This window comes from Gigantopelta aegis, chromosome 3 (assembly GCF_016097555.1).
Source record: "Gigantopelta aegis isolate Gae_Host chromosome 3, Gae_host_genome, whole genome shotgun sequence".
NCBI classification, from domain to species: domain Eukaryota; kingdom Metazoa; phylum Mollusca; class Gastropoda; order Neomphalida; family Peltospiridae; genus Gigantopelta; species Gigantopelta aegis.
Window position 1 is genome coordinate 505,707 of NC_054701.1, and position 16,864 is coordinate 522,570.

The following is a 16,864-nucleotide window of genomic DNA, read 5'->3' on the forward strand; positions in this document are numbered from 1 at the left end:
AGTGTAGTCCATTGCGTGACAGCAGCAGGTTTCCTCTCTCGTTATTCGTATGGTCCTTAATCATATATCCTTTTATGTTCGACACCACCGGAGCACATTGATTTATTAATCATCAGCTATTGGTAATTCTGAAATATAATATTATAGAGGAAACCCGCTACATTTATTCATTAGTAGCAAGGGATCTTTTATGTGTATTGGCCAACATACATAATATCACATACCACAGTCTTTGATAGTCGTGGTGCACTGGCTGGAACGAGAAATAGCCCAATGGGACCACCGGCGGAGATCGATCCTAAAGCGACCGCGCATCAACCAGGCGAGCACTTTACCACTGGTCTACGTCACACCAAGACAATAACATTTGAAAGGACACACATGCATACTTCAGGCTCAATGTATTCATAGTTTCACATATTTGTCAATATATAGCTATAATGGAAATTTGATGGAAAAACATTAGAATTCAAGAAATCTCTCTAACAAGGGCGGATCCAGGACATATTTTAGATAGGGTACCAAGGGCAAAAAGGCACATGGACCATCTCTCCGAAAAGGGCACATCAATGAAAATTGTAAACAAATTGTTCAGAAAAGGGGATCTTTTAATGATTTTTTTGTTGTGTGTGTGGGGGGGGGGGGGGGGGGGACAGGTCCCCTTGTCCCCTCCCTTGGATCCGCCCTTGAGTAAAATGCCCACACTACTGTTATGGAAGACGATAACTGACCTTCAAGTGGATACGAACGAACGTGTAACGTCATAGCTAACAGGTTTTGAAAGCAGAATGTTATCATCAAGAAGAATGGAGCCAAAAAAAAAAAAAAAAAAACACACACAAAAAAGCCAACCCAAAACGAGTTTTTGTTAAATCATACAGTTGAAGAGAAAATGACTTGGGGTGATGGGTGGGGCTAGGCTACTGCTTTCTTCTCCTCCTCTGATTTGTAGGTAGCCAACTGACTGTGTTTACAGCAGTGGCTTGTTGACGGGCTGTGTTAATGGGACGCTGGATGCACGCCGACCGGGATTTACAGGTCTTAGCGAGATGCCGTTCCCCCAGGGCTGACAAAGCCAAAATAAAATCTCGCCTTGACAAACTAATTGGAAGCGATGCCGCTAGCGTCTGGATGACAATGAGTTCGCGGCAATACTGTCATTGTCACAAATAATAATCGAAGGCCTTGCTCAGTTGGTTGTGCGCTCGCTTGAGGTGTTTGCGTCGCAGGATCGAGTCACCTCGATGGATCATTTCAGCTGACTGGGGTTTTCTCTTTCCAACCAATGCACCACAACTGGACAAAGGCCGTGGTATGTGCGTTCCTGTCGGTGGGAAAGAGCACATAAAAGATCCCTTGCTGCATTATGGAAAATGTAGCGGGTTTCCTCTGATGACTATATGTCAGACTTACTAAATGTTTGACATCCAATAGCCGATGATTAATTAATCAATGTACTCTAGAGAGGTGTCGTTAAACAAAAACTTCTTCACCGACAATTTACTTATGAATCACGATTTTGACAGTGATGCATTAGTGCCTATCATCTCAACTGTCTAAATCCCATTTGAGCTCTATCTTGTGCATGATTAGAATTGTCCGACCATTTAGCGTAGCGGCAGTCCTACAAAGAAACCATCAAACAGTGCTTCATAGGACCTGTCACGATCTTGACAAAACATCCTTTAAAGTCCGCCATATGCAGAGATACGAGATTCTGAAAGCGTAAATCGTTTTGTCATTCAGATTAGGATTTTCTTCATTAACATTTTCTAAACTTTAATTTTAATTTTAATGCTACTTTTGACACTCAAAATAATTGCAGATCATAACAAAACTTTCATTAAATAGGCCACATTCCATTTAAGCGGCGAACACTACAGTGGGGATACGGATCACGTATCTGGTCCAGTTTTGTTTCCACCCTAAACTCGAGATTGCTCTTTTAAGCTCTATTAAGATATGTGTATAAGATAATAAGGTACGTACATGGGGGCGGGAAATAGCCGAGTGGTATATATTAAGATATGTGTATAAGATAATTAGGTATGTACATGGGGGCGGGACATAGCCGAGTGGTATATATTAAGATATGTGTATAAGATAAATAGGTATGTACATGGGGGCGGGACATAGCCGAGTGGCCAGAAACACAAGATTCGTCACCTGACAGCGCTAATCAAACACCAGAAACACAAGACTCGTCGCCTGACACCGCAAATCAAACGCCAGAAACACAAGACTCGTCGCCTGACAGCGCTAATCAAACACCAGAAACACAAGACTCGTCGCCTGACAGAGCTAATCAAACGCCAGAAACACAAGATTCGTCGCCTGACACCGCTAATCAAACGCAGAAACACGTCGCCTGACAGCGCTAATCAAACGCTAGAAACACAAGACTCGTCGCCTGACACCGCTAATCAAACGCCAGAAACACAAGATTCGTCGCCTGACAGCGCTAATCAAACGCAGAAACACGTCGCCTGACAGCGCTAATCAAACGCCAGAAACACAAGACTCGTCGCCTGACACCGATAATCAAACGCCAGAAACACAAGACTCGTCGCCTGACACCGCTACCGGACGTAGATCAGTTGATTCAATGTTGCAAATTTAGTGTTATTGACGACGCGTCCGGCACTGGGTTCGTGTTCTGGTACCTGCCCTCACCCTGAATGAATTTTAACTACAGCGAACTCTCTCACTAACCAATAATCTTTAACGACCAAAACGTCAGGCACTGGGTTCGTGTCCTGGTACTTGCCTCCTTGCACAGTGAAGTTTAACAGCCCTACAAGGAGGAGTAAGACAACAACACCGACTTCTTTCTCAATCTTTGTCCAACAAAGACCAGGGCCCCGTTTTACTAAGCGATCTTTGCGCTAAGATCACCTTAGTGGATATGGTAGCTATGCACTTAATGTGATTTTAGTGCTAAGATCGCTTCGTAAAACGGGGCCCAGGTAGCTGAAAGGTGTGTGACCAGGACAGCGTGCTTGAATCTTAATTGGAAGTAAACACGAAAATCAAGTTAAAGTAGAATGAATGAAATTTCCAGGCATATTTCAAAATACTAGTTTTGGTGTCGGGTGGCATTTGAAACTTTGCCCTTGTATTCCTTTTAAGTTATTCACATTAGGAAGTAAAGTAATACAATTTTGTAGGAGGCAGGAGGAGTTAATTAATACCATGCATAACAAATTCCTTAATTAACCCATTTTCACATAGTCAAGTATATATAGTTTTGGTATGAAACATTCTATCAACAGTATTTGAGGGAACTTTGATTAACCAATGTTTTTTTTCATAACCAAGAAACATGTTTGAAATCTAGATTAACTAACTTACTTCTGTGATTAATCCTATATCTTCTGTAGCCACTTTAGTTTTGATGTCGAATGAACATTATATTTTGGTGTCGGATGGAAATACAATTTCATAAATTTCATCAGTATAAGTTTAATACTATGTATGATTATTCAATGATAATAATGTTATACCACACCTAAAATACATTGAAATAGATATACAGGTGCTTTCTTCATCATTATAGCTCATTAAGAAATGCCAGTCATGGATATTTTAAAGGGGCATTCCTGACTTCACAGACATTTAAACATGACTAACAAGGCTTTTAAAGAGTAAAATTAGATATTAATTACATTTTCTTCCTTAGAATATTAATGTTTGTACACCATGTGTGTTTCTGGAATTCCTAACGTTTATAGTAGCTTAAACAGAATTTGTGTTTTTACATGTACCAAATTATTGAAGGCAAAATCTAGTTTGAGCTGTTAGTTTGAATTTTTGTGTCTGGTGGTGACCACTTTTGTAATATGCCCTATCATTTTGCAAAACACTTTTTTCTAGGGTTGTTCCCTAATGAATCACACTTACGTCCCAGCTAACAATTATTTATCAATAATGATTGTGATTTCTGCTCTGTGATTTGTCCCAGTATGTTACCAGCACGCGTTACATTAATGTATTAATCTATATGTTGAAGGCTACGTCGAGACGCCTCTGTGAATTCTGCACGTTGGAGTAACTAGATGGGCCTGAAACAGGGAGACGTGTTTTATGACTGCCAGCTTTGCTATAATGGGCCTATCATGCAGTCTTAAGTTTTTTCTTCTTCTGATTTAAACCAAAACGACGTTATGGAATATCAAAAGCTGTAAATGGATCACCTTTTGTCGTGCTTGACAAAGACCGTTTATTCAGTATAAAAGCCAGCGGCTTATAATTTAATTAGCAAGCTGTTAAATATCGAGCGCATTCATGTATTTATTACATGCATTTTTAAAACTTTTTTTTTTTTAAATGCAACAAAAGTTTTTAATAACGTTTTTGGGTTTTTATAATGTTAGTTTTTTTTAATAAAAGTATAGTCAACAAAAGTTTTAAACCGATAATACACGTATACGATTGCAATTGCATTATGGGTTTTAAACCGATAATACACGTATACGATTGCAATGGGTGTTATATATAGTCAACAAAAGTTTTAAACCGATAATACACGTATACGATTGCAATGGGTGTTATTATAATGTTAGTTTTTTTTAAATAACAGTATAGTCAACAAAATTTTTAAACCGATAATACACGTATACGATTGCAATGGGTGTTATTACAATGTTAGTTTTTTTTAAACTTTACTTTTCAAACATTTTAAAATATAGATATTCCTTAACACATCATAATGGTTGCATGCAAAGTGACACAAGTTCGTTCTCTGCATGACATAATTCGTTGTCACAATATTGACAAAGCTTTTCAGTATGCAGTATATTGTTGGATCTTCCTTGTCAAGAGCACAGGTACCCCCAAACAGAAACCCCTAATATCAATACTATAGTTACACACACACACACACACACACACACACACACACACACACACACACACACACACACACGTACACGTATATATATATATATATATATATATATATATATATATGTATATACTCTTCAAAAAAAGTAACGCAAAAATGAAATTTTCCTAATAAATATGGATGTGTGGAAACATTGTGTTCCGAACGCTAAATATGTTGTGTAATGGAGCGTACCAAATGTATTTTCACCAGCAAAGTTGTTCGGAATATGATGACCTTGAAGACAGGTTAACAATCGCAAAACCGCACCTGCGGTCAATTCAGCGATTTGAACGGTCGGCATGGTGTGCACGTGCAAGTGGCACAAGAAGCCCTATAAAAGTGCAGGGTTCAGGACTTAGCTGTACTCAGTTTAAAACTGTCAGCGTAGCTTTCACAATGCCAAGACTGAATGAAGCACAGAGGAACAACGCCGTCGGACAATTTTAAGCAGGCGAATCCCAATCAGAGGTTGCGAGGCTTTTCAATGTGTACCCTAGCACCATTTCAAGATTATGGATCCGCTACCAGGCGCATGGATCAACACGTGATCTTCGCAGATCCGGTAGACCACGTGTCACCACTCCTGCCCAGGATCGCTACATCCGTTTGCGCCACCTACGCCAAAGGACGACCACGGCTACCTCCACTCAATCTGCAATACCGGGACTGCGTAGGATCTCTGACCAGACTGTCCGGAACCGTCTACGAGAGGCAGGATTGCGACCCAGACGTCCTGTTAGAGGCGTGTTTTTAACCCAGCAGCATCGACAGCTTCGACTACAATGATGTCAAGCACACAGGGTATGGCCTCAAAGACGATGGAGACACGTGTGGTTCAGCGACGAATCGCGATTCATGCTCCGCAGACAGGGTGGAAGGGCACGTGTCTACCGCCGAAGAGGTGAACGTTTTGCACGCAATTGCATACAGGAAGTGGACAGATTTGGTGGAGGAAGTGTGATGATGTGGGCAGCCATCTCTTACAACGCCAGAACAGACTTGGTACACATCAGGGGGAACTTGACAGCACAGCGCTATGTGGACGAGATCTTGCGCCCGTACGTCGTCCCCAACATGGCCAACGGCAACACTGTTTTTCAGCAGGACAATGCCCGTCCTCATACAGCGCGCATCACCACAGCCTTCCTAGCAAACAACAACATCAATGTTCTTCCATGGCCCTCCAAATCCCCAGATTTAAACCCAATCGAGAATTTGTGGGATGAACTGGATAGACGTTTGCGACAACGACAACCCCAACCTCAGATACTACAACAGCTGGCTGCCGCTTTGGAGGCCGAGTGGGCTACAATTCCGCAGGATGTCATCCGTCATCTGATTGCTTCGATGGGCAGGAGGTGCCAGGCAGTACTTGACTCTCATGGGGGTCACACTCGTTACTGACTGTACGTGACGTCAAACGGGACCTTGGGAACTTGGATGGCTGTTACAACAGCCTCTGTCAATGTTGTTTATCTGTGTCAAATTGCAAGTTTCTGCCATGTTTCTTTCATGTATTAAACGATTTAGAAACATACAATGAAAATCTGGCTTTGAGTTACTTTTTTTGAAGAGTATATATATATATGCATATATTGTTGTGGCCACGTCCCACGGATATCATCGACAATGTCCAGAGAATATAAATAACATCCACAGATGACAAAGCCGAAGTGTTGCAGTTGTTCCAGAATTATAAATTTATTTAAAAGTTATGAGTAAATGAAAATAAAGTTAATGTTCACAGGTAAGTTTCCAACATATAGATAGATAGATCTCTTCCTTTCAGATATAGTTATATTAAACCAATGATGACTGTATCTCCAACAAATGTAAACAGCTTGCAGTTGCTTATAAATACTGATTCCATAAAACAAGTTAATGAAATAGAGATTTTAAGTTAATAACATTTACTTTAAAAATATGTTAACATTATTCCAGTGTCAATTGAAATGTATGTAATATAATAAAATCTAAAAGTTGGACAAGGAGACATGTCTTCAATGTTTGCTTGTCAGACCGCGAACGAGTGAGAGAACAACCGTCGACGTCTATTGACGTCAGCCTTTTATACTTTTTGTTAAGTACCACGTGACGTCATAACAGCCAATCAGAAATTACGTCACGCTAGGAAGAGATCTACCTTTACAAAATAAATAACATTTCATTTAATAATTACATTATGCACACAATTGCTCAATAACTAAAGTAATTGCTTTTTGGTCCAACTTCCGTTTGCAATTTACAGTTTGTAAATGCACACTCTAGATCCTGAGAAACTTCAACTTTTATGAATACGCCAGTTTAGCCCATAGCAAAAACGTTACAAACTTGAAATAATTAAAGTGCATGAACATAAAACTAACATTTCTTAATTGCTTTTTTGTCTAAAATTAGCGTTAAACAATTTCACAGAAAAAAGCCTTTAGAATATTTATAAAAACGACATTATTTAATAGGCACAAAAAGACGATATGCAGAATACAAGCAACTATGCAAACAATTACTACTAAATGTAAAAATAAATATTCTGTTTTGTCCAATATTAAAATTACTTGAGAATGGTCCACGTCACAGCACACAGTTACGAAAATTGTTGGGACAGCCATGACACGCCCCCCCCCCCCCCCCCCCCCCCACACACACCTCTTAATTTGGATACTCCGGGTCAAATATAAAGCAATTCATGGATGTCACATACATCTGAATTTCACATTAACACTAATAGTTTTCCCATTGATATCTCCCACAGAAACACTGCTTATCCAAGAAAAATTCACAGTTCACCAAAGGCACAGTTTATCAAAAACACAATCCATCGGTGGCATCAGGGAATTAAAGTTCCAAATGTAACGGCACAGTTCGAATTTGCTCCATCCACAGAATAAACATAGTTTCCGCTTATTTATGTCCACAATACATGCTGCACATACAGTCCTCCATGGTTCTAAAAGTAGCAGAAGTATTCCAGGATCTCCAACTATACGGTTGCCTAGCATTACATAACCAGCCAGATTAAATATGCCAAATGTCTATTCATCAATTCCAGTCATCATTAACTAATCCCCAACTAGAAGAAAGGTATCCGTGTCCCAGCCAGTTAGGTTGATCAAGTCTAACTGCTGAAACAATTCTTGTAATCAACACTACATTAAACCCATTTAACCACCTTATCTCCTACCGACATAAACCAGTATTCTCCCAACATCCGGATACGCCCCGATGACAAGGAATTGCCACAGAAATCATAGCACCATTCCATTCCAGGCGTGCTATATACCACAACATTGCTGCATCCTACCTATGGCCAATTCCCAGATGAACTACACAATTAAAACTATTTACATCAAGCTTCATTATTATATTTACACTAAAATTAATACTTCTACAATACAATTTCTATAAATTTATCCAGACTGTTTCTTACACATCCTTCATACATTTGAACACGTATGCACACCTAATTCCTATGTTATACTGTGCTCTCATTCCAAATTTTACCACCATATTTTTTTTCTAGTATTATAAATTATTATCTAATAGTATTTCTACTTTTCTTTCTCATTTACCATCTCTTTTTAAAACATTGAACATTTTCCCTCTCCTACACATTTTTAGCTTGTTGAGACTGAATCCACCTGGGTAACTTTCTTCCTTTGTAAAGAAGAAGCTGATCAACATGGTTAACTTTTGGGGGTTGTTTTTGAGTCCTCCTAACAAGGTAAGTCAGGTCATCAAGTTTCCTCGTAATGAGATACGGACCTTTCCAGTTAGAAAAAAAGTTTTTGACAGACACCATGCCTTCGAAGAGGGTTGTGAAGCCATACAGCTTGTCCTTTCGAAAATGTTTGCCTTTTGCTATTCATGTCGTATCTTTTCTTATGGTACACAGCATTTCTTTTCAGACTCTTCCTGGCTGCTTCGTGTGCACGTTTTAATTTATGTTCAAGCTCAGATATATAAGAATCCACTTCGCTTTCCCTTTTCTCTTGAACAGGTTTACCAATGATAGCTTGAAGAGGCAATATGACTTCTATTCCGAACACCATTTTATTTGGAGTTTGGCCTGCACTTGCATGAACTGACGCTTGGTAAGCCATTAGCAGTTGAGGTAAGATGTCGTCCCAGTGGCGTTGATCACTTTGACAGAACACTGTTAATATTTCTTCAAGTGTCCGATTGAAACGCTTTACATTTCCATTTGCTTGTGGCATCATACTGGTTGTTCTTGATTTGTGAATCTTCAGTAAAGCACATACCTCTTGAAACAGCTTAGCTTCAAAATTTGAGCCTTGGTCTGTATGAAGCTGAAGTGGTGTGCCAAATCTAGATATGAATTCATCAACAAGAACATTGGCAATGGTCTTAGATTCGTGGTTGGGAATGGCAAAAGCTTCAGTCCATTTTGTGAAACAATCAGAGACAACCAGTATATATCTGTTCCCTTTCCGAGTAAGAGGTAATGGCCCAAGAATATCTAGTGCTATTCTTTCCATAGGCTCTCCCACCAATTATTCTTTCAGGGGAGCTGATTTGGCCTTTGGCTGCTTCCTGGCTACACACAAGTCACAAGTTTGACAATATACCTCAATGTATTCTTTCATTCCAGGCCAATACAAAGAATTCTTTATTCTTTCCACAGATTTCTGCCAGCCATATGTCCTCCAGTTGGGATGTCATGGTAAAATGTGAACACATCTTTCTTCAGGGTTTCAGGTACGATCAGCTGCAGTTGAGTCGTTTCGTCATCTTCATCATGCCACCGCCAGTACATGACACCTGAATGGATCTCCAGTCTATCCCAATGTCGCCATAAGGTTTTGGTAATTGATGATTTGAATAAAATTTCACTCCAATCTGGTCTTTCACCTTCGCTAGTTTCATCGTTTATATACACCATCCCACAGATAGGATAGCACATACCACGGCACATTCCTGCGCACGCCCTTGTTCAGGTATCAAAACAGTTCTAACAGTGAAAAACACGCCGCAGTGTTTAAAAACTAGGGTCTGTCACTTTAGTAGCGTACTCCTTGCTATTGCTAACAGTCAGCTCATTGCTATACAACAGAGCGTACTCCTTGCTGATGGTAGCAGCCAGCTCATTGCTACGCAGCAGAGCGTACTCCTTGCTGTTGGTAGCAGCCAGCTCATTGCTACGCAGCAGAGCGTACTCCTTGCTGTTGGTAACAGCCAGCTCTTTGCTACGCAGCAGAGCGTACTCCTTGCTGTTGGTAACAGCCAGCTCATTGCTACGCAGCAGAGCGTACTCCTTGCTGTTGGTAACAGCCAGCTCTTTGCTACGCAGCAGAGCGTACTCCTTGCTGTTGGTAACAGCCAGCTCATTGCTACGCAACAGAGCGTACTCCTTGCTATTGGTAACAGCCAGCCAGCTCATTGCTAGGCAACAGAGCGTACTCCTTGCTGTTGGTAACAGCCAGCCAGCTCATTGCTACGCAACAGAGCGTACTCCTTGCTGTTGGTAACAGCCAGCCAGCTCATTGCTACGCGACAGAGCGTACTCCTTGCTGTTGGTAACAGCCAGCCAGCTCATTGCTACGCAGCAGAGCGTACTCCTTGCTGTTGGTAACAGCCAGCTCATTGCTACGCAACAGAGCGTACTCCTTGCTATTGGTAACAGCCAGCCAGCTCATTGCTACGCAACAGAGCGTACTCCTTGCTATTGGTAACAGCCAGCCAGCTCATTGCTACGCAACATAGCGTACTCCTTGCTATTGGTAACAGCCAGCCAGCTCATTGCTACGCAACAGAGCGTACTCCTTGCTATTGGTAACAGTCAGCTCATTGCTATACAACAGAGAATCCACTTGTCTGTAAGAGCGGGACGAAGCCCACTGATAAAGCCCACTGATAAAGCCCTCGTCCGATGCGCGGTCGATCTGGGATCGATGCCCGTCGGTGGGCCCTTTGGCCTACTTCTTGTTCCAGCCAGCGCACCACGACTGTTATAACAAAGGCCGTGGTATTTGTTATCCTGTCTGTGGGATGGTGCATAATATAAAATATCACTTGTTACCAATGGAACAATGTAGCGGGATTCCTCTCTAAAATGAGATGTCAAAATTACCAAATGTTTGACATTTAATATCCGATGATTAATAAATGTGCTCTTATTCTTGCTTAAATGGTGAATAAACACCCACAATCCCTTCACAAAACCGTTTGCGATGTTGTCTTTCCTCTACCAAACGTTCTCTTCGTTTATTAAATTATGTGTTTCTCTTCCGATGTTGTCTTTCCTCTACCAAACGTTCTTTTCGTTTATTAAACTATGTGTTTCTCTTCCGATGTTGTCTTTCCTCTACCAAACGTTCTCTTCGTTTATTAAACTATGTGTTTCTCTTCCGATTTTGTCTTTCCTCTACCAAACGTTCTCTTCGTTTATTAAACTATGTGTTTCTCTTCGGAATAAAACTACATTTAAATACGGTTCTCAAATTTCTAAAAATAGAACCACGCAAACGAAGATCTGCACAGACCCCACATGCTCTCATTAAATCGTTCAGATCTCTACAGACCCTACATGTTCTCATTAAATCGCTTAGTTCGTCTTCCCTCCGTGTTGGCTGCTAATTATAATTTTTAGTGGACTGCACACGGTTTGGTTCGCGATCTGTTGACAAAATATACAATATATCCATTTTTGTCATTGCTATATATGCTTCATCCCATGACCGTTGTCTCTTAACTCCATAGAAATTCGACCCATTCATCATCATTATCAGTATGATGACTGTTATTTTCAGGCTCATTTATGCTCGGCAGGTCTTAATTACAATAATTATTATTATTGCCTGTGCAACAATGCGTAAATGACAGCCACAGTGGCACCACAGGAAGTAGGCCTATATAGAACTTATTATACGAGCTTGTGTGTCGTACTGATTTAAAACAAAAACCCAAACAAACAAACAAACAAAAAACAAGGGCAAGAGCAAGGACCATACATAAATCGTGACACGAGTTTCGTAAAATAGGTACGACTCACTCGCGAGTGTAATAATGTTGTAAAATAGGTACGACTCACTCGCGAGTGTAATAATGTTTTTATTATCAATAATGTTTTTTCATGTCTCAAACGGTTTCAACCACAACTGGAAGACATCGTAATGACTAATAGAATCTATCACCGTGAGGTATAGATAAGGCAATTCCAACCCGAGGGACAAAAATTGTGTCCCGAGGGTTGGAATTGCCTTATCTATACCTCACAACGGTGATTGATTCTTTTTCTTGCCCATTTAATAACAGTAACAAAACTAATTTTGTAAGCTACTGTAGAACGATTCATAAACATTTCACCTACAAACTCCTTTTATCATACGCGAGAAAATATAGTCCACATTATGCAACGTCATAAAAATTTAACAACTTAACAATAAATATAAAGTTGAAATATTAATTTGTTTAAATATTTTAAAAATAATGATACAACGTTAAATGTCAAACAGAATTCTGAAAAACATTCAGACAGATTTTTCTAGCACTGTGCAAAAGCTGGATAACCCTGTCCAATGGGCAAGCAATCATATTCCATATGCACAGTCTGAGCTAAGACTGAGGAAGCAACGTCATGTTATGACGTCGCTTTCCAAAACTACGTCATTACATTTGTTATTACACGACATTGTGCTTCGCAAATTTAGTTAGCGGAGCCAATAAAACGGTAAATTTGCGAAGCACAATGTCGTGTAATAACAAATGTAATGACGTAGTTTTGGAAAGCGACGTCATAACATGACGTTGCTTCCTCTAATAACTAAATTTGCAACAGTAAAACCACCGATATACGTCCGCAAATCGGAAAACACAGTAGGGTTATCCTTATTCTAATTAAACTGTTTGCTGGTTGATTTTAAATAGGAAATTGTTACATTTTTAGTAAGAATAAGCATATAAACGTCACCAGCTGGTGACGTCATTAGGCAGCCCATTAACAGACGATGGGTGGTCGAACAGTTAGCGGCTCGAACATAGATGTGTAATTTGACATATTTAATCAGCTCTCGTGATTAGATAACGACTAATAAAGAATAATATGTTCATTTCTGACATAAAAACTTATCAGTATTTAACGACTTCTGTACGTAATATGAACGCTAACAGAAATTGTCTTTATGACGTCATTACAAAACATCCCTGTTCTTTCCTTAACCTATGACGTATTTCTGCCAGAAAATTTGCGACCGGTATATCGGTGATTTTACCATCTGAAATGTTCAATCAGATTCGTTCTTACAAATGTATTGAATTAGAATTTTAATTAACTCGGTTGTGATGAACCATGTGGATAATGAAACAGATACATTCTCTACCAATATCACTAATTTTAGCAAACAAATACCAACTATTCACACAAATCAACAATGTGCCACGAGTTACGTCTGGTTTCCATAAAATATGTGGCAGGTCGACAACCGACGCAGAATGATGCAGATCGACGCTTAAAAAAAGTTAAAAGTTAATTTTGTTTAACGACACCACTAGAGCATATTGATTGATTTATCATCGGCTATTGGATGTCAAACGTCTGGTAACTATAACATATAGCCTTAGAGAGGAATCTTTTTATATGCACGATCCCACAAACATGAAAACACATACCACGGCCTTTGATATACCAGTCGTGGTGCACTAGCTGCCACGATAAATAGCTCAAATAGGTCACTGACGGGACGCTTAAAAAGTTAAAGGTTTTTTTAACGACACCACTAGAGCACATTGATATATTCATCATCAGCTATTGGATGTAAACCAATTGGTAACTGTTGACGCTCTGGGTATATATGGGCATTATAATTGACGCTTCACTGCTGTAGCGCTGCCGACGCGCAGCTGACGCTCTGCCAACGCGTTGCGCTAGTGTGGGACGGCCTTTAGAGAAAACCAGCTACATTTTTCCATTATCATCAAGGTATCTTTTCATATACAACGGCCTTTGATATACCAGTCGTGGTACACTGGTTGGGACGGGAAAAACCCAATCACAGAATGGGTCCACTGAGGTGGTTCGATCCTACGACGCCAGCGCCTCAGGCGAGTGTTCTACCGGCCGAGCTAGATCCCGCCAAGACAAAACAAACGTTTTATGGAAACAGAGTCGCAAACGGTCTGCATCCTAACAGATATATCGCAGATCCGACACAGAAGTCTGTGACTGTGTTCCTATACAATGTCCATGGGTCTGCGACGATCTGCGAAGATCTGCGTCACTCTGCGTCAGTCTGCGTTGGTACTAATACCAAAAGATTTACGCAGATCAACAAACTGTTGTGAATTAATGTACCTTGAGTACAAACACCATATGAGTCACACAAATCAATAAGTTGTGAATTAATGTACCTTTAGTTCAAATACCTGAAGTTTCACACAAATCAACAACTAGTTGTTAGTTGATGTATCCTATGAACACAAATACCAAACTATTCACACGAATCAACAATGTGCCATGAGTCACTGTATATTTGGCACACAATTATCAAAAGACTCACGCATATCGACGAACTATTGAGAGTCAATGTAGCTTTAATACGACTACCCAAAAAGTAAAGAAATCAACCAATTATTATCAGCTGATGTTTATTCAGTAGGAAAAGTTAAAAAGTTAAAGTTTATTTAGTTTAACAACACATTAGAGCACATTGGCTATTGGATGTCAAACATTTGGTAATTCTGACATATAGTCTTAGAGAGGAAACCCGCTACAATTTTGCATTACAAGCAAAGGATAGTTTATATGCACCATCTCACAGAAAGGACAGCACGTGCCACGGCCTTTAATATACCAGTCGTGGCGCACCGGCTCGAACTAAATGGGTCTACCTACGGGGGTCAATCCTAGTATTCATTAGGAATACCAAACTATTAACACAAATCAACAAGTTTCTGTGAGTTAACGTCTTATCAGTGGTTCGTTGACTATTAACACAAATCAACAAGTTGCTGTGAGTTAACGTCTTATCAGTGTTTCGTTGACTATTAACACAAATCAACAAGTTTTTCGTTGACTATTAACACAAATCAACAAGTTGCTGTGAGTTAACGTCTTATCAGTGGTTCGTTGACTATTAACACAAATCAACAAGTTGCTGTGAGTTAACGTCTTATCATTAACGTCTTATCAGTGCTTCGTTGAATATTAACACAAATCAACAAGTTGCTGTGAGCTAACGTCTTATCAGTGTTTCGTTGAATATTAAACACAAATCAACAAGTTGCTGTGAGTTAACGTCTTATCAGTGTTTCGTTGAATATTAACACAAATCAACAAGTTGCTGTGAGTTAACGTCTTATCAGTGTTTCGTTGAATAGTCAATGTGGCGGGTAATTAATCGTTCATATATTTCTGTATAAAATATACATCTTATTACTCAGTATGAAGTGAAGAAAATTATTTAGCATTGCAAATGAAAGTTTGTTTTGTTTAACGACACCACTAGAGCACATTGATTTATTAATCATCGGCTATTGGATGTAAAACATTTGGTAATTTCGACATATAGTCTTAGAAAGGAAACCCGCTACATTTTTTCCCATTAGTAGCAAGGGATCTTTTATATGCACCATCCCACAGACAGGATAGCACATATCACAGCCTTTGATATACCAATCGTGGTGCACTGGCTGGAATGAGAAATAACCCAATAAGCAAACCGACGGGGATCGATCATTGCAAATGGGATCACAAGCTTATTAGAATGATTTGACACCATAATATTCAGATAGTGTTCTAAAACTGAAATGTCGTTAGCATAATTAGCGGGAGAGTTTACAACTATGATAATATATAAATAAATTAAATAAACATGTTTTATTTATAATGTGGTGTATGGACGCAATGTAGTTTCAATAGTTTTATATAGCTAGTGTGTTTGTACCTTAATTGGATATAGGCACGTTAATATGTTATCCAATATAGCTAGTTGATATAAGCATTTGTTAACGATGAATCCACCAGCACAGTGACACCACTACAATAACGACCTATAGAAACGTTATTCCTTAGTTGACATACTGTGCAACACACGGACATCTATAACTTTTATTACTACGTTTTATTACATACCGTTCGTTATAGCTGTTATTAATTACACGAGACGATACATTATTATAAATAACGTAATACAGTTGTATAATGCCATACTGTAAAAACTAGCGGTTAAATACACGAAAAAAAAATGTATATAAAAATAATCATATATAAATGAATAAAAATAACACTTAATGGCTTTCACTTCTTCCAAACGTGTCATCAATGTTGAGAAAGTTACACTTAAAAAACATGAAAGTAAAACAAAACCAACCTGAAGCTGTGGCGAAGATAAAGACTTGAGCAAGAAATTGAACACTTAAACCTCCAGCGCAACACCGCGGAATGATCGGTATATTAATGGAGAACATGCCCTGTGTCTATATTGGAATAATCAATAGGGAATTAAATGACAGACTGCATAATCATGACGCTGTTATTGTGACAGTCAACCACTCTACGCCAGTCAACGCGCGGCAGTGAAACAAAACAAGTATATCTACATGTATGTAGTTATACGTGAAAACCGTCTGTATGATTTATTTTTAGCAATAGTCCTACTATACTGCCTAAGCACGTACATTGATTCTAGAATCAACTTCTAAGTACTGGTAATATTAAAGAACTTAATAACCTCGGGAAATATTTAGTACGAGCAAATAATGTAAGAAATAAATTATTGGAATAAATTGTTTAATGCTGTACGATACAGAACCTGCACCTGGTAGCACAAACGTATACTTTACCTCTGGCATATGCTCAATAATGACATATAGCCAACTAATATATTAATTAGTAAAGCTGATATGTTGAATTATTTTATATATATATATATATATATATATATATATATATATATATATATATATATATATATATATATGTGTGTGTGTGTGCGCGCGTGTGTGCGTATGCGTGAGTGTGCGTGC

General features: G+C 39.2%; 1 protein-coding gene across 1 annotated transcript in view; it reads right to left on the bottom strand.

Moving 5' to 3' along the window:
* LOC121367335 (QRFP-like peptide receptor) overlaps positions 1-16,322 on the bottom strand; it is a 68,647-nt gene extending 52,325 nt beyond the window's left edge. The window contains exon 1 of the mRNA XM_041491437.1: positions 16,210-16,322. The gene's annotated coding sequence lies outside the window, so the exon portion shown is untranslated. The remainder of the gene's footprint in view (positions 1-16,209) is intronic.
* Between the last annotated feature and the right edge of the window lie 542 nt (positions 16,323-16,864).